Below are 27,991 nucleotides of genomic sequence, written 5' to 3' on the forward strand. Positions count from 1 at the left end.
ATCCTGCACGCTGCAACTAAGACCCGGTGCAGCCAAAATAAACAAACAAACAAACAAATAAAAGAAACTATAAATGTTTAAAAAAAAGAGAAAGAAATGCAATTCTATTACCTTCAAATACATAACAACAATGTTTTCAAGTAGTGGTTCAAGACTATTAATAGCTAAGATTAATTTGTAATTTTGACATCTATTTATATTTTATTTAAATCCTTTACAATGTCTTGCACTCAATAACTGTTCATGTTATTTTTTTGTTTAATAAACCCTTCTTTTAGAAGTCATATAAAAGTAAGTGGCACAAAAATATATTTTGAAGTATTTTTTTGAAGTCCAGAAGAAACAAAAAGGTGTTTATGTGGAGAGTACATAAAAAAGGATTAACAAAACTTTGGTAATTTTTGAACTTGAGTGATGAATCTATGGAAATTCATTATACACTATTCTTATTTTGTGAGTGTTTGAAAATGTTCATACCGAAAAGTTGAGAATACCAAAAATTAAAAAAGGTAAACTAGAACTTAGACCAGGTTGAAGATTAGTGATCTCAGAGGGAGCAGACTTTGAATCTGGGAGGTTTTCTTGTGATTTCTGAAAAAAACATGGAAAATAGAGAAGACAAAAAAGAATATTTGAGAAAGTCATATTTCAAGGGAAGAAATAATACATACTTATTAGATTCATGTTTGGCTCTTTTTCATCTCTGACATGACTAAGCAACGGTCCCTGCAAACTTGTTCCGATAGTAAATAGAATAAAATACACAGAAAACCACTCCCAGCAGTGCAAGAATTCCTTTTTATTTTTATTTTATTTATTTATTTTAAAGAATTCCTTTTTAAAAACTCTATTTCCCTTACACTTAATGACACACCTGGACACAACTGGCCTAGATGAAGGCCCTTGATAGTTCAAGGGTAACAATTCAAGGCCTCTAGAAGGACACAGTTACAAAATCAGCTCCCAGAAAGCCTTAGCCATCCGTTCTTAACTTTGCTCCTACTCAAAGGCCAACAGAACTGGGGGGAAATCTTCCTGTTTTGTTGATATCCACTTATTTTGTGCCAGAACCTATACCTAAAGCCAAAGCAAGGTTTGTACTCTCAGGAAGGTTGAACGAATCAGGCCAGGTTCCAAGAACAGAAAAGAAGCACTACAGGGCCACCTTGCTAAGGAAAGACTTTAGATAATTCTCCCAAGGTTACTCTCTACACATTTTATGTACATCAACACTAACGCTCACCCAACAATCTTTACTATTAACAGTAAATCTAGGAAAGAGACCAATAATACATTGGAAAAGCATGCCTATAAACTGAACTCAAACTAAATGCAGAAGAATACGGTATTTTGCCCCCTTTTCAGGTAGCTGTGTTCTCTGCACTCACCAATAATCACAATCAACTTCACTTTTGCTTACAGACACTTACTTGAATATAAATCCTTTTGAAAAACAAAATAAAAAATGAACCTAAATATGTTTTGGTTAAAATAATGGAAGACTAAAATCTTTTCTTTTAAGAGAGAAATGGCTCACCAGCTAGTTTCTTTGCCTGCTCACTGGATGATATTCCAATTTGGAAGCCCAACTGTAGCTTTCTGAAGAAAATGCCAATGTGTGGGGTATAATACTCACTGTATCTAAGTAAAACAACTCCTGCAGAAAAGGTGGGTCCAACAATGGGTAGCAGGTGCGGTAAGAAGTTAATTCTAGGGCTTCCCTGGTGGCGCAGTGGTTGAGAGTCTGCCTGCTAAGGCAGGGGACACGGGTTTGAGCCCTGGTCTGGGAGGATCCCCCATGCCGCGGAGCAACTAGGCCCATGAGCCACAATTACTGAGCCTGCGCGTCTGGAGCCTGTGCTCTGCAACAAGAGAGGCCACGATAGTGAGAGGCCCGCGCACCGCGATGAAGAGTGGCCCCCGCTTGCTGCAACTAGAGAAGGCCCTCGCACAGAAACGGAGACCCAACACAGCCATAAATAAATAAATAAATGAATGAATAAAATTAAAAAAAAAAAAAGAAGTTAATTCTAATTCTGAGATGAAATGACATTTAAATAAGAGCTCATGTCTTGGAAAATAAAAATGTTTGGCCTCTCAGGAAAAAAAGGTGATCTAGTAAAAGAAATAATACTGATATTAGGACATTCAACATTAAGATTAATTAAAATTGCACACAAAGTAATTGTCCATAGCATTAACACTGGGACTTGGCAAGAAAATACAATTAGTTTTGCTTAAACAAACTACTTTTTCTGGAAACGGATACTCTCTCACTATATATCTACTGGGATATCTACACACAACTTAGCTCCGTGAACGCGAGTGCATGTTCCTACAACACACTGCACTGAAAGACTCCCACCTCTTAACTAACAGCTTATGCCCCAAGACACCAGCCAGGATAACGACAGAACCCTTCTGTGTATACGTTCTTTCACAGGCTGCACTGTTACAGGAAGAAGCAAAGAGCAGCGATTTCCTTCCAAAAGGTCAGCTGCCACAGACAGACCAAACAGAAAGCAGTTAATTCTTGCCAACTTCCCCTCCTGCTTCTGTAGCTAGAACGCAATAGCATTCGGTTTCCAGTAAAGCTCCAAAGAAAAACAAAGCAAATGTGAGACCCAGAACCTATGTAATGTAGTGTCTCACTTGACTAAATTAAAGACAATAAGATCACATGGAGCTACACTCTTTAAACAGCAGTGGAACTCTTAAGAACTACCAAATTTAATGTGGACTTAAACATGAGGAAAAGGACAGGATTGGAACCATCCTAGCCTTTATACTATTGCTCCAGAAGTCTCCACCTAAAAATAAAGTGGCATTTTGGCTATAATAAATATGGCAACATATAAGGTCCCTAGTTGACTGATATAAAAATAAATCTTTAGCTTTCTTCTTCTCAAACTAAAGTCAAATCACCTGTCCAACATGCTAAGGCACTGGCCAGGCTCAATGCTGACAATCAGTAAAAGCACATATACAAGGGATATATATTTTCTTAGATTAGACATGGTTTAAAGACTGTACAGCTAATAACAAAAAGGGCAAGAAGACAGAAAATATGATATTAAATCTTCTTTAGGTAGTAACCCTGAATAGTTGTGGAACAATACTGAAGACTCCTAACCCCCAAAGAAACACCACCGCATTCTCACGTAGACTTCTTTAAATTAAGTGAGCATCTATGCATTTAATCTTCCCAGAGGCAACAAAATTAGATCTTTTGAGTTTAAAAGTGGAGAGGGAAGGAAAAACAAAAACTTTTTGTTTCCTCAACCAGATAGGTTCCTGGCTTAGCTATCTATGTGCAACTTACAAGAAAATGTGATGGGTCCTTCAGAAGGGCTCCTACAAGCATGTCATAGGGCTCTATGTGGTTTCTAACTCGTTAGTTTCAGGTTGTGGTGGCAACAGAGACACAAGGCTTTTTGTGAGACAAAGTCTTGTAAAGATTCTAGGCTTTGATGATGGAGGGTATGTAACCCCACTCTGAGAATACCTCCTTTGAAATGAAGACAGTTTGGGTTTCAAGGAAAAACTTATCAGTTTGTTATATATGCTAAATTAACTACTGCTACCCACACCAGAAACTGTTTCATGTTGGAAACAAAACAAACTATTAAATTTCTAAGCCTTTCCTACACTTAATCACCAAATGTTAAATAACAGCAAAGGAATTAGCACGGGAAAGGAGAAAAAGGGAGTACTAGCAGCAGTAGTAATAGTAATAATAGTAACAGTAGTAACAATAAACATTCAAGGAACTCTTACTACGTCATGGACTGTTGCCTGCATGTTATATGTACCCTCATTTAATCCTCATGACAACCCTATGAGGCAGTAGGATTATTATCCCCATTCTATATAAGAGGAAGCAGGCTTGAGAGTTAGAAAATTTGCCCAAAGTCCTGTGGCAAGTAAGTGAAGGAGCTGGGAATAGCACCAGGCTGCCCATTTCCAGCGCTCATACTCTCAACCCCTGTGCTTTATTTATTAAAAACCTCACCTAACCGAATGAGTTTTTCCTGACCATGATACCTGTGGTTTAAGACTGCTTTATAATAAAAGCTACAAAGTAAATTAACAACGTGCAACTCACAGATACCAAAAATTATTTGACAATCCAAAAATGTTTTAAATGGGACACCCTTCCCTAAAGGTCAGAGAACATCAAGATGACAAACCTTCAAACACAACCAAAGGAAGCCATATTAGGGGTTTGGTTATTCACCTTCACTCTTCTCAATCAATCAGAAATCAGCTAAAAGCTTTAGATTATAAAAGGGAGTGGGAGGAGAAAAACGAGAATCGTTCTGGGGGTGGGTGATTTTCCAGTGAGGCCCAGACCTAGATCCTGACCACTTGTGTTCAGAATTAACACTGTGACACTTCCTATGAGAAGGGAGTGGTTACGTTTGTTATATTTGTTCCCAAATTCCTTACTGGGTTTCCATTAGATACATTATTATCTACCACCAATATTTATCAGAGATCATTCTAAACTCAGGTTTTCTGCTGGCAGAAAACATTTCTCATTAAAGGGACAATATCACTAATACAAATGTGAAAACAACTTGTGAACTATTCTAGTGGGTAAGATAGGATAGTAAAAGATACTGAAGTCAGTTATCTTGATAACTGTTCACATGATACCAATAACTAAACATCAAGTTACCTGATGCTGATGTGAATATGAAGTTAGAGAGAAGATATAAATGATAAATTCCTGTGATAATTGACTAACACTAATATGACAAATGTAGAAATAACTATGTTACTCTGCACAGTGCCCATTAAATATGAGTGGACTGTTAGGAGATCATTTGGGTTTACCAAGCCATGCCACTGAGAGGTACTCTGATGGGGAAGACGACGTCTGAATTTAAGTGTTGTCCAACATGTCATGGGGAAATCTGGGGCAGGGACACCTGGCAATTCCGTGGTCCTATGAAAGGTGCCGCATACAATCTTTAAAACATTTGGCTAAAAAAAAAAAAAAATCAACACAATACTTGTATCCTATGTTTTTTATCATCTTGATCATCCAATTTTAACAAAGATGGAATTCTTTACCTCTCTAGAATTAGAATTTATCCTCCATTCTGGGCGTAAGAACCAAAGCATTTCTGATTTAGCTGTTGCTCAACTACTAGACTGGAAGTTATACCAGGGAAGGAACCATGTCTCATTCATTTTGATTTCCTCGGCATAGGTACATGGTAGCTAGTCAATAACTGTGTGTTAAATTAAATATAATTTGGGTAGACCTCCATGTTACAAAAAGAACCTAAATTGGGGGAAATGAATGGTAAGTCAGTTATTTCCTTCAAGATGTTATTTTTAACACTGCGGAGGTCATTAACTTGAATCCTTATTACAGGAATCATGGGACTGAATCACACTTTATAGAAACTGTGACGGAGGTTTTGACTCATCATTGGTGCTAATCAAGGTAAATACAAATTACAAGCTGTACCGCTCCATAAACATCGTGACAAGTTTGTAAAACAGAGCTGACACCTCCTTGCAGCAATTTCAAAGAGGAGAATTACATGACATGTGATGATGCTGATATGAGCTGAAATTCCAAAGAAAGCATCTTCTTTATGCAAACTAAACTGTTTCTTTCCCTTAATTATGTCTCAAGAAAGAAGTTGAGTATAAACAGGAAGCACAACGTATACCAACAATTCACTCCTTCAGTTACCATGCATACTACCAAATACAATCCAGAGTGATTTACTATTGTGCCAAAACAAGACGATGAGTTTCTATACCCAGAATGTTGATTAACGTTAGAAGGATGACTCAGGACTAATTGCATCGGTCTGATAGACACTGAACCTACGTTTTATCTCCTGAGAGTTCTTCAACTACAGGACCAAATGCCAACTCAGGAAGATATTTCAGCAAATATAACCACCTTTGACTACAGACTATTTTTTAATTCAAGATGTATTTCCATGTAGCAAAGTAAATTTAGCAAATGAAAATATAGCCTTGAATTGCTATGGATGGCCCCTACCCCTGCCAAAAATGACAAGCTGCTCACTCGAAAGCTGTCACTAATTAGCAGCTGCTGCTGTAAAGAAAATCAAAGTAAGTGCCAATAAAAGCATATGGAACTGAAAGAGGACCCTATGGCAAGGAATGGGAAATGCAAGAATCTATTTGTGACTGGAAAGCTTTATAAATACCGGTGATCTAAATCTGGGAGAAGTGGGGCAAGGCAGTAATGGCAATCTATGTCCATTCATATTTAAGCAGGAAGGACTGGAAGATTCTCCTAATGTTCTGAAATTCAGAAATCCCAGGGTCCTGAGGTTACTTGAATTCCATCACAACCATTTCCACCTCTGCAACAGGAGCCAATCTTGGCTTTGGATAATTTTTCATTGTCAATACTTCTGTCTCAAAAGACAACCCTCAGAATGGGAGAAAATATTTGCAAACGAAGCAACTGACAAAAGATTAATCTCCAAAATATACAAGCAGCTCATGCAGCTCAATATCAAAAAAACAAACAACCCAATCCAAAAATGGGTAGAAGACCTAAATAGACATTTCTCCAAAGAAGATATACAGATTGCCAACAAACACACGAAAGGATGCTCAATATCACTAATCATTAGAGAAATGCAAGTCAAAACTACAATGAGGTATCACCTCACACCAGTCAGAATGGCCATCATCAAAAAAATTTGCAAACAATAAATGCTGGAGAGGGTGTGGAGAAAAGGGAACCCTCCTGCACTGTTGGTGGGAATGTAAATTGATACAGCCACTATGGAGAACAGTATGGAGGTTCCTTAAAGAATTAAAAACAGAATTACCATACGCCCCAGCAATCCCACTACTGGGCATATATCCAGAGAAAACCATCATTCAGAAAGAGTCATGTACCAAAATGTTCATTGCAGCTCTATTTACAATAGCCAGGACATGGAAGCAACCTAAGTGTCCATCGACAGATGAATGGATAAAGAAGATGTGGCACATATATACAATGGAATATTACTCAGCCATAAAAAGAAATGAAATTGAGTTATTTGTAGTGAGGTGGATGGACCTAGAGTCTGTCATACAGAATGAAGTAAGTCAGAAAGAGAAAGACAAATACCATATGCTAACACATATATATGGAATCTAAAAAAAAAAAAAAAAAAAGGTTCTGATGAACCTAGGGGCAGGACAAGAATAAAGACACAGACGTAGAGAATGGACTTGAGGACACGGGGAGGGGGAAAGGTAAGCTGGGATGAAGTGAGAGAGTGGCATGGACATATATACACTACCAAATGTAAAATAGATAGCTAGTGGGAAGCAGCTGCATAACACAGGGAGATCAGCTCGGTGCTTTGCGACCACTTAAAGGGGTGGGATAAGGAGGGTGGGAGGGAGACGCAAGAGGGAGGGGATATGGGGATATATGTGTGCATATAGCTGATTCACTTCGTTATACAGCAGAAACTAACACAACATTGTAAAGCAATTATACTCCAATAAAGATGTTAAAAAAAAAATTTACAAAAAAAACACCCCAAAACTTCTGTCTCTGGCATACTAACACCTGCATTTGTAGACATCATAAAAACTGAATTTAAAAAGTACCTTTCGTATTCTCATGGCTTTGGCTCAAAGTCTTATGATTCTGAATCTAATTGTTGACCCTCCATTTTACAGGTTGAGAAATGGAATAAGGGAAGGCAGAAATGATCTGCCCAGTGCAAATGAGCAGGGGATACAGTGGGAGAACCAACCCTATGTTCAATGTTTTGTTTAAGAGGCTCTAAAATAGTCCATGGATTACGAGTCTGCTTGAAATTTCAATTGCACAGGTTACTTTTTAAATCATCCTTCAAGGTGCTCCCTCTCTCTTCCTCTTTGCTTCTTTACCAATTAGATCTCCCAGCATATTTCTTTTTCCTCAACAAGTTAGTTTCCATCCTTTAAAAAAAATAAAGAGTTAGTTCTCTTACTCTCTTTTTCCCCGTCCCTCCAAGTAGATTGATAGAGAGCTACAACTATTTTACTTATACTTGGACCCTAGGGTCAGGTTGTCTCTGTGCAACTACTCAGGAAAATGAGAATGAAAAAGAAAGGAAGAAAGAGATGGAAGGAGGGATGACAGACTAGAAGGGAAGGAAAGGGATGGAGAGAGGGAGGGAGGAAGATATAATGAGAATAGAAAGAGAGAAAAGAAATGAGTAGGAGCATGTAATTTCCTAATGAAGCTGCAATCGAAACCTTTCACGTAGCTATTGTCCTTGTGTAGAGTTTGTCTTCATGCCTGTATGAACAATTACAACAATGTGCCAGTAATTGTCCAGTTCATAATCAGGCTATAAGAAGGAGAACAATTTGCTTTATGAAACATGGAGAAAGACTAATCTCTGATATTATTGTCAGTGCAGGTTTATCAGCAAGACTTGGAGGAGATAAGCCTACAGACATACAGATTAGGAATCACATTTTCAAAGCTTTAATAACCCCCTAGTGGCATGCAACAAGCTGCTGAATTAACTTGTCTTTGGACACTTACTGTGTATGCATCACTTGCTAGATCTAGGTACAAAAAGAAAAACTAAAAAAAATGGGGGAAAGAAAAATTGCCAAGTCTCCAAGCAAAGGGGCCATATTAAAAAAAAAAAAAGGGCTTCCCTGGCGGCGCAACAGTTCAGAGTCCGTCTGCCGCAGAGCAGCTGGGCCTGTGCGCCACAGCTACTGAGCCTGTGCTCCGGAGACATGAGCCACAACTCCTGAAGCCTGGGCGCCTAGAGTTGCAACAGGAGAGGCCACTGCAATGAGAGGCCCGCGACCGCAACGAGGAGTGGTCCCCGCTCGCCGCAACTCGAGAAAGCCCACGCGCAGCAACAAAGACCCAACGCAGCCAAAGATAAATAAATAAAATAAATAATACTAAAATTAAAAAAAAAAAGAATAAGCCAGAAACAAAGGGCCAAATATTATATGATTCCACTTATATGAAGTACCTAGAGTAGTCAAACTTATAGAGAGAGAAAGTAGAATGGTGGTAACCAGAGTCTGGGGGAGAGTGGGGATGGGGAGTTATTGTTTAACAGGCACCATTTTGATGTGGGATGACATTAAGTAATGTCACTGAACTGTACACTTTAAAATGGTTAAAATGGTAACACAAACACAATTTTTTTAAATGGGGAAAAAAAGCCAGTTCCTGCCTAGTAAACTCAAATTTCTTCCATCCTTAACTCCAAAATCCAAAGGAAACAAAGAGAATTGGTTTTCCCCTCTCTTTTCTTTCTTCCACAGTAAAAGGTAGACGTTCAGCCCTACTGAGGGTTGAAGTGGTCTCTGGAGACACCCTCTATGTTGAGATTAAAGGGAAACAGATGGAATTAAGGTACCTTCAACATCAACCAATCTTTATTATCAGAGATGAGGATCTTCCTGCCATAAACAAAAGTAAGTGCATCGACCCACTCATAGAAACAATACATATTTATTTAACAAATACTTGTTGAGGACCTGTTACATGCCAGGTTCTGTTCTAGCTCCTGAGGATATAGCAGTGAACAAAACAGATGTGCCTTATATGGAACTTAGATGCTAGTACCTGATATGAAATACTTTAAAGTTTAAATAAATACAGACTATGCTATACTTTCTATTTTTTGCTTTTAATTTTTTTTTTTTTCCCTGTTGTGGGAGAAGGACACCATACCTGACTAACATAGAATCTTACAAGTAAACAGCAGAGTCTGTGCATTCAAACCAATATTTGGAAAAAAGTTTTAAAAGCATCTCAACAATATCAGACTAACAAGGGTGATGACTGGCTTTTGTGAAAGGCTTGGCAATGTGAAAGAAATTTCTGATAAAGCCAGGACATCTGTTCATCCCTGATGGAAGTCGATCATCTTTATGGAGCTATATAGTACGTGCAAAACAATGCGGGTCTAATCAAGGATTCCACCGTTAAGGTCATTTCAGTGCGGTATTAGCCCAGCTTTTTCCCAGGAGACATAGTTTTATATAGAGGATAACTTTCATGCTTGTCACAATCAAATCAAATCATTTATCTCTCAGAGATGATTTGCAGATTCAATTTCCACAATGTACTAAAAATATAGAGCATAGAGTTTAAAATTTATAATAGGACTCAGGTTTCTCCCCACCAATGCATAGCAGCACAAGGTGGCAGATGGCTTGCAAATGTTTAGTTTCTTCTTTTTCCCATGGGATAAAATATAGGTCAAATTCTACTAAAATAAATACCATCACAGTGAAAACCTAGGTATAACAAAAATATTTTGAAATACTTGACTGTTTCTCAACTCAACAAAACAATCTTTTGTTTAATGTAATGAATATAATGAATTTTAAGACAAAAGAGTCAGATTTCCCCTTGGAGCACAACGGTTTTTATATACGCTCTTAAATTTTCACCTTTAAGGAAATATTTTAAATATTCTAAATTAGGCTGTCATATTATATTTGGAAAAAAGGAACTTTTCCTTTATGGAAATAATTCTCAATTTTATTGAGGAGTAATTTACAATCAGTAAACTATACCAGGATGTGTTAAGTTACAATTAACCTACCTTGGACACCATATTAAAACAAAGGGGCCCCTAAAGGCTAGCTGGGAGTAAAAGCTACTAAGTGCTTTATTTAACATTAAAAAGCCAACTGAATTTGGCTCAGATGTCTGCCAATATTCAAAGCAGCACAGGAGTTCTATCCATTTCTTCAAAGGTTCCTTCTAGAACCAGGGATCTAAAAAGACATTTAAGATAAACTAAGTAGTTTATGGTGGTTCAATGTTAAGACTCCGCGCTCGCAATGCAGGGGGCCCAGCTTCAATCTCTGGTCAGGGAACTAGATCCCACATGCCGCAACTAAAGATCCCACATGCTGCAACTAAAGGAGCCTGCATGCCGCAACTAAAAATATCACGCATGCAGCAACGAAGATCTTGTATGCCGCAACTAAGACCCGGCACAGCCAAATAAATAAATAAATAAAAGATAAACTAAGTAGGAAGGCCTGACAATCGGAGGGTTGAGTTGGCCTTCTGAAGCTGTTGGTTCAGTCTTCCACATAAAGGTGGAGTTACCATCGCCCCACGATGATGACTAAATATTGCTCCCCTCCGTAAAGTATCTCCTAAGATTAAACTAACATTAGAGGGGAAATCTCTTTTGAAAGGAAAAATTTCGTCTGTAACTAGATCTCAAATTTCAAGAATCAACTTTATGTACAACATGAAAATGAATAGTAACTAAGACCAAAAGACGAATATGATTCTTTATCAGGCAAACTCAGTTTCAAAAACAACATACACCCCACCCCCCCCAAAAAAAAAACTCTGCCTAAAAGCGATTTTGATAGTTCAGTTATACCTAAAACACTATGGGTTGTTTTAGTTCCAGAGTTGTAAGCAAGGTCGTATAGATGACGAGAGACAATTTAGGCTGATGCATCAAAGTTCAACACTCAGACGCCTGCACCTTCTGTAATAAAACAACAGGCAGCTGCCAACCTCTTCCCCGCACCTTCTTCCTGGTCACCTTACAAATGGAATCATAATCCAAAATGCATTTGCATTATTTGTTGTTTGGGACACACAACATTGTCTCACAGAAACAAAGTTATAAAGAGATGAAAAATTCCTAGGTAAGCCCCCAAACCCCAGTTGATCTACAATCCTACAAAACCTAATTACCCTTTATAATTTTGTTTCTGAAGGAAAAGAAGTTAGAACGTCTAGTCAGGGATACCATTAGTAACAAAGTAATCCCTCTACTCCTGCCCATCCCAGCTCCTACAAAGCACTAACAGCTCTCCTACTCCCAACAAAAGAAAGGGCCTCCAAGGATGTGGACAATGCTTCAACCGGCCTCAGTGCAGCAGTTTCCAAAAAAAAGCGGAGTCTGTGTACATCTGTGTGCATTTTGGGATTGGGGTCTGGTGGGAAGCTTTAGGGGTATCATCTTCTTTCAGGTAAGGAAAGCTTCTGATTCCTTGTAGAGCAGTTCCCAGAGGGCAAGAGATCCTACCTGTATTTGAGCTATATGTAAACTAGATGTTAAAAGTAGGAGACAGTCTGTATTTTATTTTACTTCTTTAGAAGCCCTGTAACGGCACTGTCCAATAGGATAGCTATAAGCCACATGTGCTATTACTGGGCACTTGAAATGTGGCTAGTGTGACTGAGGAACTAAATTTTTATTTCATTTTAATCACCTTAAATGTAAACTTAAAATTGATGCTCAATTTGGTTACTGGAAAACTTTCAAGTACGTTTGGAACAACCTGGGTATGTGAATCTACTTTACCAACTAAAAGTTTTATGAAAACTGAACACTTCATGTATTTCTGGTAAAAATTTTGCATCTAAATTGAGATATGCTGTGTGTGTAAAACACACCAGATTTTGAAGACTCAGCAGCAAAAAAGGAATGTAAAATGTTTCCTAAGTTTATATATTGATTACATGTTGAAATGGTAATATTTTGGATATACTGGGTTAAAGAAAATATATTATTAAAATTGATTTCACCTGTTTCTTTTTACCTTTTTTAAAGGTTACTTCTAGAAAATTACATTTATACTGGACAAGCTGCTTGTCTATAACATAAATATTTCACATATTCCTCTATAACTTTTACAGTCTTCTAGTTCGTATGTGTCTTATCTGTAACAATTATAACTTTCCTTCTATGCTTTGCTTAGAAGAAAAAATATTGAAAGCAATTCTAAGCTTTTAAATTAAAATATTTAAAATATATAGTTTTACTACACTTACTGAAATGTTAGAATGCAATTACACTATTTGAGTTGAAAGCATACAGCATATTGTTTTTAAAAATTACTATTCTGTTACATAATCTCTATAGAAAGATATGTTTAAGAAGACTAAATCTAGTGATTCTTTAATGGAACTACCGGTGATTATCCACCATCTGTTCAAAGAATGTGAAATTCATTTTGAGTCATATTAAGATCCTATCCCAGTGCATATTTCAAAGGAAGTCCATGTGAATTCTCACCTCTCTGATTTATTCTCTGAAAAAATTTTAGTGATCCAAATAAACAATAGAGCCATACTGATCTATGGAAAAGGACAGACAAGAAGCAGATCTGAACATATATGAGGACTTAGTATACATTAAGATGGACTTTCCTATCAGTGGGGAAAAGAGGGAGCTGGTGGGAAGTGGTGGATTTTTTTTGGATAACTGGTGAGCCACTTGAAATTGATTTAGGTTGAAACTGTTAATACCTGTGAAACATTTAGCTCAGTGCTGGCACACAGTGAGTGATCAATAAATAATATTGTTATTTTCAGGAAAACTAATAAAGCTACATTCCCACCTCACTTCTTACACAGAAACAGATTTTAGATGGATTGAGAGACAATGAAAAAAAAAAAAATTAGAACCATAACATATTCTGAAAGAAAATACAAATGAAAATTTTATAATCTTTGGTCGGTATGATTTTTGTAAGTATGTCTTAATAGCCAGATCAGAGAAGAAAAGATTATTAAATTAGATTACATAAGAATTTAACATTTTTGTACTGCAAAAAAATACTATACAAAGTTGAAAGTCAAAAAAAGGAAAAAAACAGAGAAAATTACTTGTAACATGTAAGACAGAAAGATCTCTGAGGAAAACTCAAGCATATATAATAAAAAAACAGGCCAATTATATAAAGAGGCAAATCACAAAGAGGAAACAAAATGGCCAGCAAACTTGTGAAGCACTGCTAGAAATCAAAGAAACACAAACAAATATGAGAGACTAGCAAAGATAGAAAGGTTGCCAACACTTACTAATGGCAGATGTGGGAAAATGGCCATTCCCTTCATGCACTAGTTATTGGTGGGCATGTAGACTGGGATAGTCTTTTTGGAAGGCAGTTTGGCACTATCTATGCAAATGACTCAGCAACTCCACTTCTACAACTTAATATTAAGGAGATGGTCTGGTAAATGTGAAAAAAATCCACTCAGCCTAAGGATCTATACTACCATGTTATTTACAGAAGTGAAAAAGTGGAAACAACTATCAATTATTAATGGATTAACTAAATTACAGTAGGGTTATACAATGGAATACACACCTTAAAAATGCTGAAGTAAATTGGTAAAATGTTGAAGTAAATTTATTCGTTCCCTGGGGAAACAAGTCCTTTCTGAGTCCCCAGGTAACAAAATAAGAGGTTTGTTTTAACAGTACATTTGGATTATTTGTTATTTCTTCTCCATACTCCCTCATCTCCATTATCTGTGTTAACGGAGAGATGGTTGTTTACAGTAGAGGTTTGTAACCTGAGTCCACGAACCTCTTGAAATGTATGCAGATTTTTATGTGTATGCATATTTTACTGGGAAGAGAGTCAATGGTTTCATTAGTGCCTCAAAAGGTCTCCTAGCCCACAAATGGTTAAGAACCACTGGTGTATATAATTTAATGGGTCAAGTTGTTGTCTAACTGCCTTAAAAAGCGCATTAGCTCACTAGTCAGTAAATATTTACTTAGTATTTACTAAGTCTTTCCTTGATTGGTAGACCAATTACCATAAAATTTTGGAATAAATTTCTTTACTCACTTTGGAAGTATTTTTAAACACACACACACACACACACACACGCTCACAATCCCCAAAAGCCCTCTAGCAGCTAAGAGACAAAAAGCGAATTAGAGAGCTTCAAACAAAATTATAATGTTAACTTTTAAGAGAAATAATCATTTTTTACAGTCATTTGAATCTTACATACATTTGAGCTCCTTTACTGAGATCATTTTAAGATTTATGGACTTAGAAAAAGACTTACTTTTGTGAGGACAGCCAAGTTCTCAAACTCAAATAAAGGCTAGATAGAACACTATCAAGTAACTAGTTCTAAATGAAGAAAGCAATAAATCATTTCACATATTAATTTTAAAATATTCTATAATTTACTGATGCCATATTATGAAATATGTAATGCTAAATTTGAGGTCCCAGTTTATATAATTTTTAAAATATCTCATGGTTTGGTGAAGATGATTCAGATACATAAGGGAAGAAGGGGATTATTCTAACTGGTAACAATAATATCATAGTGATAAAATAGATTACAGGGAAAATCAGCAACTATAAATGAACTGACACCAAAGGAAAACATAATTTTGGATTAAATGAGATTATCACATTTTCAGGAGGCAGAGGAGGTAAGAAGTGATAAGCAAAAAAGAATAATAAAATCAACAGGATTTATTTATGAAGGCATATTGGGCAATATACGTTTATAGTTTTATCTTTAATACACAAAAATAATTATCTTCAAAAAATAATCATCATCAGACATCCTTGGTGGTCCAATGGTTAAGACTCTGAGCTTCCACTGCAGGGGGCGTGGGTTCAATCCCTGGTCAGGGAACTAAGATTCCACATGCTGCTCGGCCAAAAAGATAAAATAAAAACTTCTGTTTAAAAAATAAATAAATAAATAAAATAATAATAATAATTATCTTCATGAATTGGAATTAACTACTTATGGATTTAGGATTAAAAAACACCAAAAGGTACTATATGATCTCTTTTATGTTTTAGTATTCTCAAAACTGACTTAAAATAAAATTCTGTTATGGGAAATTCCATTACAATAAATTACAAGGCACAATCTAAGTTAAGGTAGATTTTTGCTGAGTTGAATTTTACATAAAATATGTAGGTGTTCTGCTGGGCTCAAAAATACATATTTTTTTTAAGATTGTAATTTTATTTGTTGCAAAATAATAAGACCTACAGAGCTATGTACCACAATTCTCCTAAAACATCAACTTGTAATTTATTTTCATTTTTCTTCCTTAAACTCCTTAAAATGTTAAAGTGCTTTTGAAACTAGATTTAGTTACAAAGAAACGATTTAATTTGAATTTAATTAAGGCAAAACACAGTCTCTTGTATTAGCAATGACATATACCCGAAAGAAAGTGTCTTTCACCAGAGATTTACTTTACCAGATATTCCCAAATGAATGTCATAATAAACACAGAGAAGTCATTAAGCATGACTAATGGAATTACAAGAAAAAGAAATCTATAAACCTAGCAACCTTTGTAGGTATCATCATGAATGAGAAAGCAGTATAAAAGCAAATGTGGAGGGACTTCCCTGGTGGCTCAGTGGTGAAGAATCCACCTGCCAATGCAGGGGATACGGGTTTGATCCCTGGTCTGGGAAGATCGCACATGCTGCAGAACAACTAAGCCCATGCGCCACAACTACTGACTCTGCATGCCACAACTACTGAAGCCCGCGCGCCTACAGCCTATGCTCCGCAACAGGAGAAGCCACCGCAATGAGAAGCCTGCGCACCACGATGAAGAGTAGACCCCGCTTGCAGCAACTAGAGAAAGCCCGCACGCAGCAATGAAGACCCAACGCAGCCAAAAATAAATAAATACATAAATAAATACATAAATAAAGCAAATGCAGAAAATATATTGAAATAATAACAATGTTCAGGGTTGCAAGAAGTTAAATGAGACCATTTCTTTTTCAAAAGTTGAAAAAAACAAACACACACCTTCAATATGAAATGAATGGTAACCTAGCAGAGCACATACACAAGTAAAATAATATAATTTCTTTATTATATTTATAAACAGTATAATTTTCCATCAGCTTACATATAAAAATATGAAACATTCCACCAAATATAGGAAATAACTCAGTCCTCAAGTTATTTTAACTCTGAAAACATTAAACACAATTTAAATGATTTTAATACCGTTCATCAAAAAAAGATGTCATATAATCATACCAAATAAGTATATCATGCCAAATATTTAACATAAACATCACAAACTACTTGTTTTTCTGCTCCTAAAAAGGAAACACTAACTGAAAACAAAAAGAGGTTTCTCATTCTGAGATAAATCAATATACAAAAGCCATTTAAAAAATAACTTTTTCCCCAGCTTTATTGAGATATAGTTGACATATAACATTGTATAAGTTTAAGATGCAGATGTAATGATTTGATATAAGTATATATTGTGAAATGATTACCTCAATAAGGTTAGTTAACACATCCATCGACTCACACAGTTACAATTTGCGTTTGGTGAGAACTTTTAAGATCTACTCTCTTGGCAACTTAAAATATACAATATATCAATAGTACTGTTAACTATAGTCACCATGCTGTAAATTACATCCCCCAAACTTATTCATCTTAATAACTGGAAATCTGTACCATTTAACCACCCTCATCCATTTCCCCACTGTCCTCCCCTGGCAACCACCAATCTGCTCAGTTTCTAGGAGTTGGGTTTTTTTAGATTCCACATGTGAGTGAGGTCATACAGTATTGTCTTTTTCTGTCTGACTTATTTCACTTAGCATAAGGCCCTCAAGGTTCATCCACGTTCTCACAATGGACTTCCTTCCTTTTATGGCTGAATAATATTCCATGTGATCTCTCTCACATTTTCTTTATCCATTCATTAAAAATAACTTTTTTCTTGATTATAAAAGTATTTCCTATTCATTATTACCTATTTATTATAGAAAAATGGGAAGAAACTAGAAAGTGCGCACATCCATCCATCCATCCAGAATCCCACAACCCAGAAGAAGTCTTTTTTTAATGCCTATTCTTAATGCTTATATGTACATATATATTTCTTTTATGAGTTACTTCATAAAAGCTACTATTTTTATATTTGTCCTGTTCAAATTTACCAATGTAACTGGAATGTAATGTTCAGTTCTGTCCCAACTAGACCTCTCACACTTGGATAATAAAAATTCAAAACCATAAATTTTGATGTCACGTTTCTGGAACAAAATTTCAAATGTGCGCTTAAGGTAATAAGTTATCCTAAGGACCCATTCCTTTAAAATTATGTGTTTTGCTCTGGTATTGCAAAATAAAAGGATTATGCTTCATGGCCAACTCAGCATGTTCACCGCAGCCATGTCGTTCAGGAAGCCAAATATTTTCTATTTTGTTTTGATACCTTCAATGGTTAAGGAGGAAGGCCGATCTCTATACACATTACAATGCATTTAGTATTTTTACTTGATATTTAAATTCACTGCAAGATAAACTCATCTTTAAAATATGCCCACATTCAGGGTTTCCATATATCGTTACACAATTGAAAAATTAACAACAAAAGAACAAGGAATATTTGCACTGCATCCCTATGTATTAGACCTTCCATACCTTTTGGAATAAGACTCTACAAAGTCCATTTCTCGCTATCATTCTTTCTCACTTTCTACCAGAAACAGATCACAAATCCTAAAAACATAAATCCGTAGGCTGAAGTGACTGTTTCATTTTGTAAAGAGCTATATATTTCTGTAGATACACAGTTTGCTACTTTATTCAAGCCTAAAAGAGGACCAAAAGATTTTGAGAAACATGCAACAAAAGGAAAAATAGAATTAGCATTATTTCTGAGAGAATATTTTACCTAGTTTAAACCATTAATGAATATATTGTAGAATGCTATGTTACGAAGCTGATAAACCCCAATTTTTAGTACTTTAACAGATTAAGTGCTGAACAGTTTTTCTTTCTTTCTTTCTTCTTCTTTCTCTACAATGATATTTTAAAGTATAGTTTATCTAAAACATTTCCCCAGGTTTGGATTTTTAAAAATCCCACTCTTTACAAAAACATAGCGATGTGCTACCAGCTATAGGCTCTGAATTTTAGACAATACAAAATATTTTTTCACAAACTTTCTAATTGACTCTCACCTAAAGGCTGGAAACTCCCACTGAAGGCTTTTTAAACTCATCAGACATATATTAAAAAACAAAAAAAAACACCTTTAATTGTAGGATCTCAGTGACACAAACATAAGGAAATTCTGAGTTATAGATACTTCACATTAAGCTTTTTCCACTGACATTGTAACTTTTGTCAACATTCAAAGAAAATTCAACTCTGGTCAAAGGTGACAGTTTGACAACCCTGGAAGCTAACATCCTCTGTTTATTTGAGCAAGTTCATACTCTCTGCTCAGGAAATTGAAGGTTTTTTCATCCCTGACTTGATCTCTCAAATTCAAATCACTGCACTTTAGGGTTGTGAATTCTGTCTCCAAGACTTAACTTCACAATCCACCTCTAAGAAAAGTGCTGATAGAAAACAAGCATCAGATATGAAAAGGAATACATTTCTGAGACTAGTTTCTAATGGTCTTTCCACGGCTCTAAACACACAATAAATTCAGTTGCCTTAAAAATTATCCCGCCAAATTAAAATTCTTAAGTCCTTCTAGCTCAAAAATCACAATTACTAGCTTTAAAACAAGAACAGGACCATAAACCCCTTCAAAATAAAGTTGTAAATAAAACGTGCTGGGGCTTCCCTGGTGGCGCAGTGGTTGAGAGTCTGCCTGCCAATGCAGGGGACACCGGTTCGAGCCCTGGTCTGGGACGATCCCACATGCCGCGGAGCGACTGGGCCCGTGAGCCACAATTGCCGAGCCTGCGCGTCTGGAGCCTGTGCTCCGCAACAGGAGAGGCCGCGATAGTGAGAGGCCCGCGCACCGCGATGAAGAGTGGCCCCCACTTGCCGCAACTAGAGAGAGCCCTCGCACAGAAAACGAAGACCCAACACAGCCATAGATAAATAAATAAATAAATAAATAAATAAATTTTTAAAACTGTGCTGGATACTTGCATTCTCAGTCAACAACCATGCACGTCTCAAACCACCCTGGCAAAGAAGATCCTTTTGTTTATAAACAGAAGCCAAAGGGACAGCTTATAGCCCTTCTCCTGTGATGTACATGGTAACGCCAGTAGAAGGACAACAAAGGACAACTTATAGTTAAAATTAAAACTTTCTCAGGACTTCCCAGGTGGCGCAGTGGTTAAGAATCCGCCTGCCAATGCAGGGGACACGGGTTCCAGCCCTGGTCCGGGAAGATCCCACATGCCGCGGAGCAACTAAGCCCATACGCCACAACTACTGAGTCTGAGCTCTAGAACCCGCGAGCCACAACTACTGAGCCTGCATGCCACAACGACTGAAGCCCGCGCGCCTAGAGCCCATGCTCCGCAACAAGAGAAGCCACCGCAATGAGAAGCCTGCACACCGCAACAGAGTAGCTCTCACTTGCCACAACTAGAGAAAGCCTGTGTGCAGCAATTAAGACCCAACACAGCCAAAAATAATAAAATAATTTAAAAAATAAAGTTTAAAAAAATTTTTTTTAATTAAGACTTTCTCTGTTTTAATATAATTTCCATCAGGAATATATAAGTTGGAAAAACACCTATCATCACCTTCATAAACTTCAAAAAAATTCCAAATATACATTTAAAAATTTCTATTAAAAAAACACAAGAGTCCATTTTGGAACACAAATAAAGAACTATAAGCCTTAAAGAAATCAAATGTCTCACTGCAAAGTTGCAGTTGCCTGCTCTCCTTCGCAGTGCAGTGGGTAGCAATGCAGCCTGTGGAATCAGCTCGGCCTGGGTCTGGATCCAGCCCTGCCATTAGCAGCAATGTGACCTTGGACAAATTACTTAACTTCTCTGTGGCCACTTCTTCATCTTTCAACTGAGGATAATACCCACCTCTCTGAGGACCATGAGTTAAAACATGGCAAGAGCTTATAACAGTGTCTGCTTGGCACACTGTAAGTGAATGATGTTAGGTATTATTTTTCTTCTCTTTCTACTTTTAGGTTTGGGGCATAATTTGAAGTACTTTTAAATTAATTTTCTGATCACTTTTTGAAAGATGGCATAATAATTATTATATAAATAATTAGTACACCTTCCCAGACGAGCTTACAGTAAGTAGAGCTATAGCCCAGTGTGGTAAATAGTTTTTTATACAAATCATGGATGTGACTGTTACTGGTAGCTTTGGCTTGATTTCCCATATGCAAAAAAAATCCCCTACTAGGAAAAAACAAGCAGTATTAGAGAAAACTTGAGTTTGTCCTGTTATCATTGCAGGGTAAAGCCAAAGTCACTTTTACTAGTCTGATGGGCATTGAAAATATTAGTCACCAAGTTAATCCCAACAAATAACAATAATTGATTGGCTCATTGATGTATTTCCCCTTGTCTTCCCCAATCTTTCTCTAACTAGTCAGAAAGGGAAGTTTTCATATCTTCTGAGAATCTCATTACTGCTCTCAAACCATACTCTATATCTTAGTATAATTAAAAAAATGAGTCAGCATAAGCACCTCAAAAAACTAGCAGTGAATAGAATATGGAGATATTTCTCTTCATAACAGAAATCTGGAAACGAATTTTTTAAAGAGTTAATCAGAGTGCCAAGGGCAATGGAGGAACAAATGGAGAATGACTGTTAGATTTTGCAAGGTAGCTTCCAAAAGATAAATGTTCTTTATCAATCAATATATGGATTTTTCATCTTAATAGTACTACAATACATGAGAAATGGAGATAATTATTATAAATAAACTCAATGAAAAAAAATCCAGTATATGACAAATTATAACTTCTCCTTTCTTGACTATGGGGTGGGGGGCGGAATGGGAGGTCAAGATGCGCTACATATTAACCTCATTTGCAAACTGCATTACTATGCAACATGCTAACGCAGTACTGCCTTTAGTGATGTGATCCAAAAGAAAATTTAGGAGAGAGAAACTGCCCCTACACTGCAAACATGTTTGAATGCCAATTTAATCAGGAGTCTATTTAGTCCTTACACTTCTTAGAATAAAGTTAGCTGAAGGCTAGGAAAAGGCCACTTGCTTCAATCACTGAAAAAATACTATACGTACTCCTTTCAAGGATATTCTTCTCCGCAATGCTCCAAATAACTCATACTCCAACATTTGTATTAAAAGGGACCTACCACGTAAAAATTATCCAGGAGGGTCAAGGAAGAGTTTTATGGGGCAATCCCTCTTGAAAGCACTGACATTCAAAGCTACACGTAACACGTTTTCACTCTACCTTAGTGCTATGCATTTTCTAGGTACCTGGGAGGAAAACAGAAAGCAGCAGCCCCATTTTTCTGTTAATTGCACCTTTGTTGGGATAGTTGTTAAGATTCCTTCCAAGGCAGCTAAACCTTGAAGGGAGCTGGGAAGATTTGGGATGTCTTGCCTTTCCAATTGGGTACTGAGTAGAGCTGTCATGAAGCAGTACAATGGGTCAAAGACAAACCACATGGCATCTGATGCTCGTCTTTATATGTTTAAGATAAAAATGTGACACCACGAGAAGGTTAACATGTGGACCTAATTTTGAAAATACAAACAGGAAGCACCCCCACCCCAATATTACCATTTAAAAAAAAAAAGGAAACCAAACTTCAAAGATACCTTCCAAGGAAGTCACGGGTGTGACCAAACTAACAAAAGTAATAAAACGTCATCTAAAACCCTGAAACCACCAAAAGTGAGGGTCTCCTTCAACTAAAAGTTGAACACGTGTAAATTACTCCTCTCTTTGATTAGTAAAAATAGAATAGACTTAGATATGTAAAGTCCTCTCCAAACTGGCTTAGGTTTTTTAATAAGTAAAGGATCATCACTAATAAGAAAACACTCAATGTAAACAGGCTACTTAAAATAAAGACATGACAATTAACAGAACGCAATTAAAAAATTTAATCACTGTGATGCTCACAATTTAAGTGTACAAGAAACTGTCTGATCAATGGAAACTAGATTTTTAAATTTGACTTTCTTATTCCTAGAAATAAGCATAAAACTGTTGTGTTTCCAACACTGCAGGGGAAAAAAATACTTCTGATTTTAGAACGGTTCTATTAACAAAGCTCAGATTTAAAGAAAAATCTTTTCCTTTAAACACCACACAAAACTGGGGACAGTGATACTTTCGAACAAACTTTTAAACATTATTTTTATTAAGAAGTGCCAGAGTCAACGTATTTTGATAGTTTATCATGCAGTAAAAGGATATTCTTCTGAAGAGCTCAGTAACCTAGAAATGTCATAACTTTTTAAAAGAATAAGTTTCAAATGCTCAAAACACATTAATAAAAAACAGGAGGTTTTCTGCTTCCTTTTGTAGGAATAATGTGGTAATCTACACTGTAACAGAAGGGAGGAAATATGTGTCACTGGTAGTCCAGAAATCTGTGAATACTTCATGAGATACATACATGTTTGTAGGGCACTAGAAGAGTTAAGCTTCCTCTGATTCTGCCTTCAACCTGCAATCTAATCTTGAGCATATTATTTACCTATTTATAACACCTTGCTTTTATGACTACCTGTATTACCTACACAAAAATAAGCCAAATGAACCACCACAAGCACATTTATAAACATATACTTAACACAAACCACAAATAATTTCAATATAATTTGAAATAATTTTAACATAACAATATAACTTGAAACAAATGGACATAAGTACCCAAAGAGCAACAAATGATGCTTTTTACTAGTCCTGATGTGGTTTTTGCATATGTAAATAAAATTTTTAAAAAATCAATTGAGAGCAAGAAAATGAAGATGAAACGAGAAGTTGGGGCACAATAGGAAGTGCTGACCAAAATATACATGTTGTAACACTCCAAACAAGGATAACACTTTTTCCCCCTTCCATCATATATATCATGAAGTACCCATTTAAGAAACACAGACACCTTAAATTTCTTAACACAATCCATACTAATAGCCTGTGGGCAAAAATGTGAATCCTGACTAGTGAGAAGGGGGGGATAATTTATTTAGTTGGGTATACAGCAAAGATTTTGTGCAGTTTAGCTCCAAGTTATGCAATAACCAAACTGCTTGTGACAGAAATCAACTCTTGTGTTTTTTTCTGATGTTTTGCTTTTTTAAAAAAGATCTCTCCATTCCTTCCCTGTGTCTCAACCAGATGCTTGAAATTTTCATCTTCCAACGGCTACAGAAAACAAGTAACCTACTAGATAACACTTACCTGACCAAAGGTGTGGTGCTGTTTTGGTTAGACCAACAGACATCGCAAACTGTCACATAATAAATTTTCTTAAAATCGGCAGCCCCCTTTTCCCATTTACACTATCAATTCTAACTGTGATCTTCCAAGAGATGGAAATTGGTACCAAAACAAACAAAAAAACCCCAAAGCCTTGAAATAAAGTCAATCAATAGAATTCCACCATTTGATACTATCAGAACTGATCTAATGTTCCTAGTGTTATGAAATTAGAAAAAGATGACTGGCACACTAAATAAAATACATCCTCTTCTAAGAACTATAGTCAATGAACATGAACAATGTAACCAACATAATATAAACAAATAAACAATAACAGAAAAATGTTGAGGAAAGAGGCAAAGTTATATTATTTGAACGATAACAAAATTGAGATAATATACTCAACAGCTGAAAGCTTATTATGGCCCAGGCGGCTATCCAAGCCCTTTGGAAACCTAAGATACAAGCGGATGATAAACACCATTTGAAGACTGAAAAAAAGACCTAAGCTCAGTTTAATAATTTGGTGACACACTAGCCCTTTCAAGGGGCATTCCCCGAGGACATTCCAGAGGCAATTTATGGAACTGTGTTTAGGCAAATATCTACTGCTTCTCTGTGCTTCGGGAAGAGCACTAATCTGAGAGTCTTCAGACCGACATTTCAGTTTCTAAATAGCCGAGTGAACGGAGCAGGCCAATCGCTCCGCCTATCTGGCCTCAGTTTCCTCATTTGTACAATAAAAGAATGTAGCATTACCGCCGCGGTCCTTTCCAGCTCTAACATTCTACGACCCACTCTGAGCACTATTTATTTGATACGACGGTGTCACATACAATGACAGGATCAGAGGGGTCAAGAAGAAAAAGATCTGGCATGGCTCTTGGGAAAGAGAGGATCGCTATCTCTTTTTGCCCTTAAAGTTCTTGTGGTTCTCATTAAGCCCCTCTTCCTAAAAGCTGGCGCTTGTTTTTCTTCTTCGCCTTTTCCATCACTGCTGGCTACAAGTGTCTGCAAACGCCTCTTGCTCCACACAAGTTCTTTCCTCTTTGATCTGCCTGACCATCTTGCCAGATTCCTTTAGCCTCAGACCAGCTTTGGTGACACAACGACTCCCCTTCCGACGCTGCGTATGTACCCCCAACACCAGGAGCACTTTTTAACTCTTCATCCCTGGCTAGAAAAAAAGAACGCACTGCGTCCACAGCCACACGCACAAGCCGGGGCCTGGCGGGTCCTGATGAGGGATTCTGCACCCCCGAGCCTGATCGAAACGTTCGTATTTGTTGTCTGGACTCCTTATAAGGCGCTGTTCCTTGAAGCTTGGCTAAAACCCCCCACCCCACCGGGCACCACCGGTCTCATCCCACCCCCAGGAGTCGCAGATACCTCCTTTGAAAAAGGGAGAAAAGCGAGGAGCCGGCGGGCGCTATTCCGAACTGCAACACGAAGGTGTGAGGGGGCCGACGGCAGCCCACCCCGACACACGCGCACGCACGGTCTCTGCCCTCTACCCCTTCCGGCCCGCCGCAGCCTCAGCACGACGCCCCTCGCCCGCCCCCAGCCTTCGCCCCCCGTGGCCCCCCTCACCCAGCGGCGCGGTCCCCGCGCCCGTCCTCCCGGCCCAGGGAGCGATGGCGGCGGCGCAGCGCGGCCCTGCCGGGCCCTGGGCGGCCGGGGCGCGGGGCCCCGCCCGGGCCGGCTCCCCGGCCTCCCTCCGCGGGCCCCGAGCTCCGGGCTGGCCCCGCAGCTCCTACCTCGCTTGGCCCCTCAGGCGCCAGCGGCTGCCTCCCGTCCGCTCTCTGGCTCGCCCGCCCGCTCGCTCCCTCCCTCGGCCGGGCCGCCGCGCTTAGTCGCCTGCGCTCGGTCCAGCCCAGGGTGACGGCTCCGGCCGCCGACTCTCCTCTCGCCCGGGCCCACGGGGGCGCGCGCGCCGCTCGCGCGAGGAGGCCCGGCCGCGCGCGTCGTCCGCAGCCTCGAGCGCGCCCCGCGCCAGCGCGCGCCGCTTCCTGGTTCCGCCCGGCGCGCGCTCGCGAGCCCCGTGGTCCCTCGGCCCCCACCCCGCGGCCACCCTGGAGAGGCCCGGAACCCCCTCAGCGCGCTCTGGGGGACCGGCGCCGCGCGCAGCCCCTCTTCGCGCAGCGGGGGCGGCTTGGCCGCTTGGCTCCCGGGCCGGGTCCGCGGGCCGCGAGCACATGCTGCTTTGTTTGGGTGGGGTCTGCTGGCCCGACTGTTGTGGTCTTGTTGATTGGCACACCCCTCTGTGGCCCGCCCACCTCCCTTCGCCCGGGCTGAGGTCCGCGTTTCGGGTCCAGTCCCTCCCAGGCTGAGGTCAGAAGTCCATCGCTGCCCCATCAATAATTGTCCCGGGTTTGCTCCCTGGAGGGCGTTTCAGCCTGGGCTCCTGCCGCTTACCACACGGAAGAGCAAGAGGAAAGCCTGAAGGGACGCAGCAGGAGTTTACAACTGGCCCTTGCCGAGTAGATCCATCCACTGTTCCAGAGTGAATCTATGGGGGACAGGGGGGTCTGAGACCATTTCCCTCTCGGGGGAATCTTGCTAGCTCCCACCACTGGAGCTACGGGAGGGACTATCTCCTCTATCCAGAGAAAGAAGAATAAGCAGGACCAGCTCTGAAGGACCCAGAAGAAAGGGAGTCTCTGAGAGCCTTTTCCATGTAATGGGGAGGGGGTGCAGTGTCTGAGAAGGCAGCCTGAGTCACCCACTCTCCTCTCGCTACATCTCTGGAGCTGGCCAATGGTTTCCCTGGCAACCCTCCAAGGGCCAGCACCAAAGCAAGACATGTCAGATCTCCAGAAACCCAGTTGCAGGGGCAAAAGAAGAAGGACCCCACAGATGCACACAAAGCGTCCCTTCCCTACAATCTGAAAATCTTCCTGTCCAGAGATGACCAAGATCTGCAAGTCCTCATGTTCTCCCATAATCCTCCTTTAGCAGCTCTTCCCAGCAGCCTTCCCTTCACCTCCAAAATAACACCAGCCACAAAGATCTTTGTGTCTGCAGCTGATCACAAACTCTTTCTCCCCCACCCAGGCTACTGCTTTTATCCCACATTCTGAGCCAACACCTGGCACGGTGCTTTGCACAGAGTAGGTACCGGGAGCTTGGAGGCCAGAGCAGGAGGACAGGCTGGGGCAGGAAGCTGGACGGAAGCACCAGCCCTGAGCTCTCTGGCAACCCCTCTGACAGTTACTGCCCAGGAGGTTTCAACACTTAGGCACACCACATTTCTCTTTCTTGTAAACTTTCATACCTGCACACATGCCGTTCCTTCTGCCTGGAATGTCCTCCTGCCACTCAGCGTCTGCCCTTCGGTGACGCTTGCTCCAGGCAGTACGAACCTCGCCCTCCCTGTTTCCAACCACACGTTTATGCCCCTATTATGGCACCTCTCGTGCTGAAGGACAATTTCTTGTTTACATGTCTCTCTACCCCCAGTGGCACACAATATCCCATTCACCTTTAAATGCTCCCACCCAGTGCCCAGCCCAGAGCAGACACTCAATAAATATTTGAAGAACAAACCCTACACTCTAGGAATAGAAATGGAAACCAGGAGGACTGCATAGTAATTAAAAGCACAGAATCTAGAACCATACTCACGGTCAGCTCCTTGAGCCATGCAACCTGGAGCAAGCTTTTTGCCTTGATTTCCTCATTGTAATATAGTGACATTAATAGGACCTACCTCAGAGCACTGTTGTGAGAATTAAGTGAGTTAGTACATGTAAAGTGCTTCGAATGCTGTAAAGCACTATAGGGCTGTTAATTATTATTATTGTTTTTAGTAACAGCTAAGATTTACACCCCTCTTCCTAAGACTGGTCAGGTCTAGGACTCAATCCAGTTGCCTTGGCTGCTGGTCATCAGTGGCAGCAGGGTGTGAGTCTGAATGCTGGGAGGGCGGGGCAGGTACGTCTCATAGCACATCTGTGACTGACCACTAGGCACCCAGCTAGATCTGGCTGGCTGCGTACATAGACACCAAGGACAGAATGTTCTGGTGACTATCTCCACAGAA

At 39.1% G+C, this 27,991-nt stretch overlaps 1 protein-coding gene across 3 annotated transcripts in view; it reads right to left on the reverse strand.

Moving 5' to 3' along the window:
• Positions 1-25,881, reverse strand: part of STAT5B (signal transducer and activator of transcription 5B) — a 59,636-nt gene extending 33,755 nt beyond the window's left edge. For 2 of the 3 annotated variants that reach the window (XM_068529518.1, XM_068529519.1), the window contains exon 1: positions 25,707-25,881. The gene's annotated coding sequence lies outside the window, so the exon portion shown is untranslated. The remainder of the gene's footprint in view (positions 1-25,706) is intronic. The other variant, XM_068529517.1, reaches the window with a different exon arrangement.
• Between the last annotated feature and the right edge of the window lie 2,110 nt (positions 25,882-27,991).

Source organism: Eschrichtius robustus, chromosome 20 (assembly GCF_028021215.1).
Source record: "Eschrichtius robustus isolate mEscRob2 chromosome 20, mEscRob2.pri, whole genome shotgun sequence".
NCBI classification, from domain to species: Eukaryota; Metazoa; Chordata; class Mammalia; order Artiodactyla; family Eschrichtiidae; genus Eschrichtius; species Eschrichtius robustus.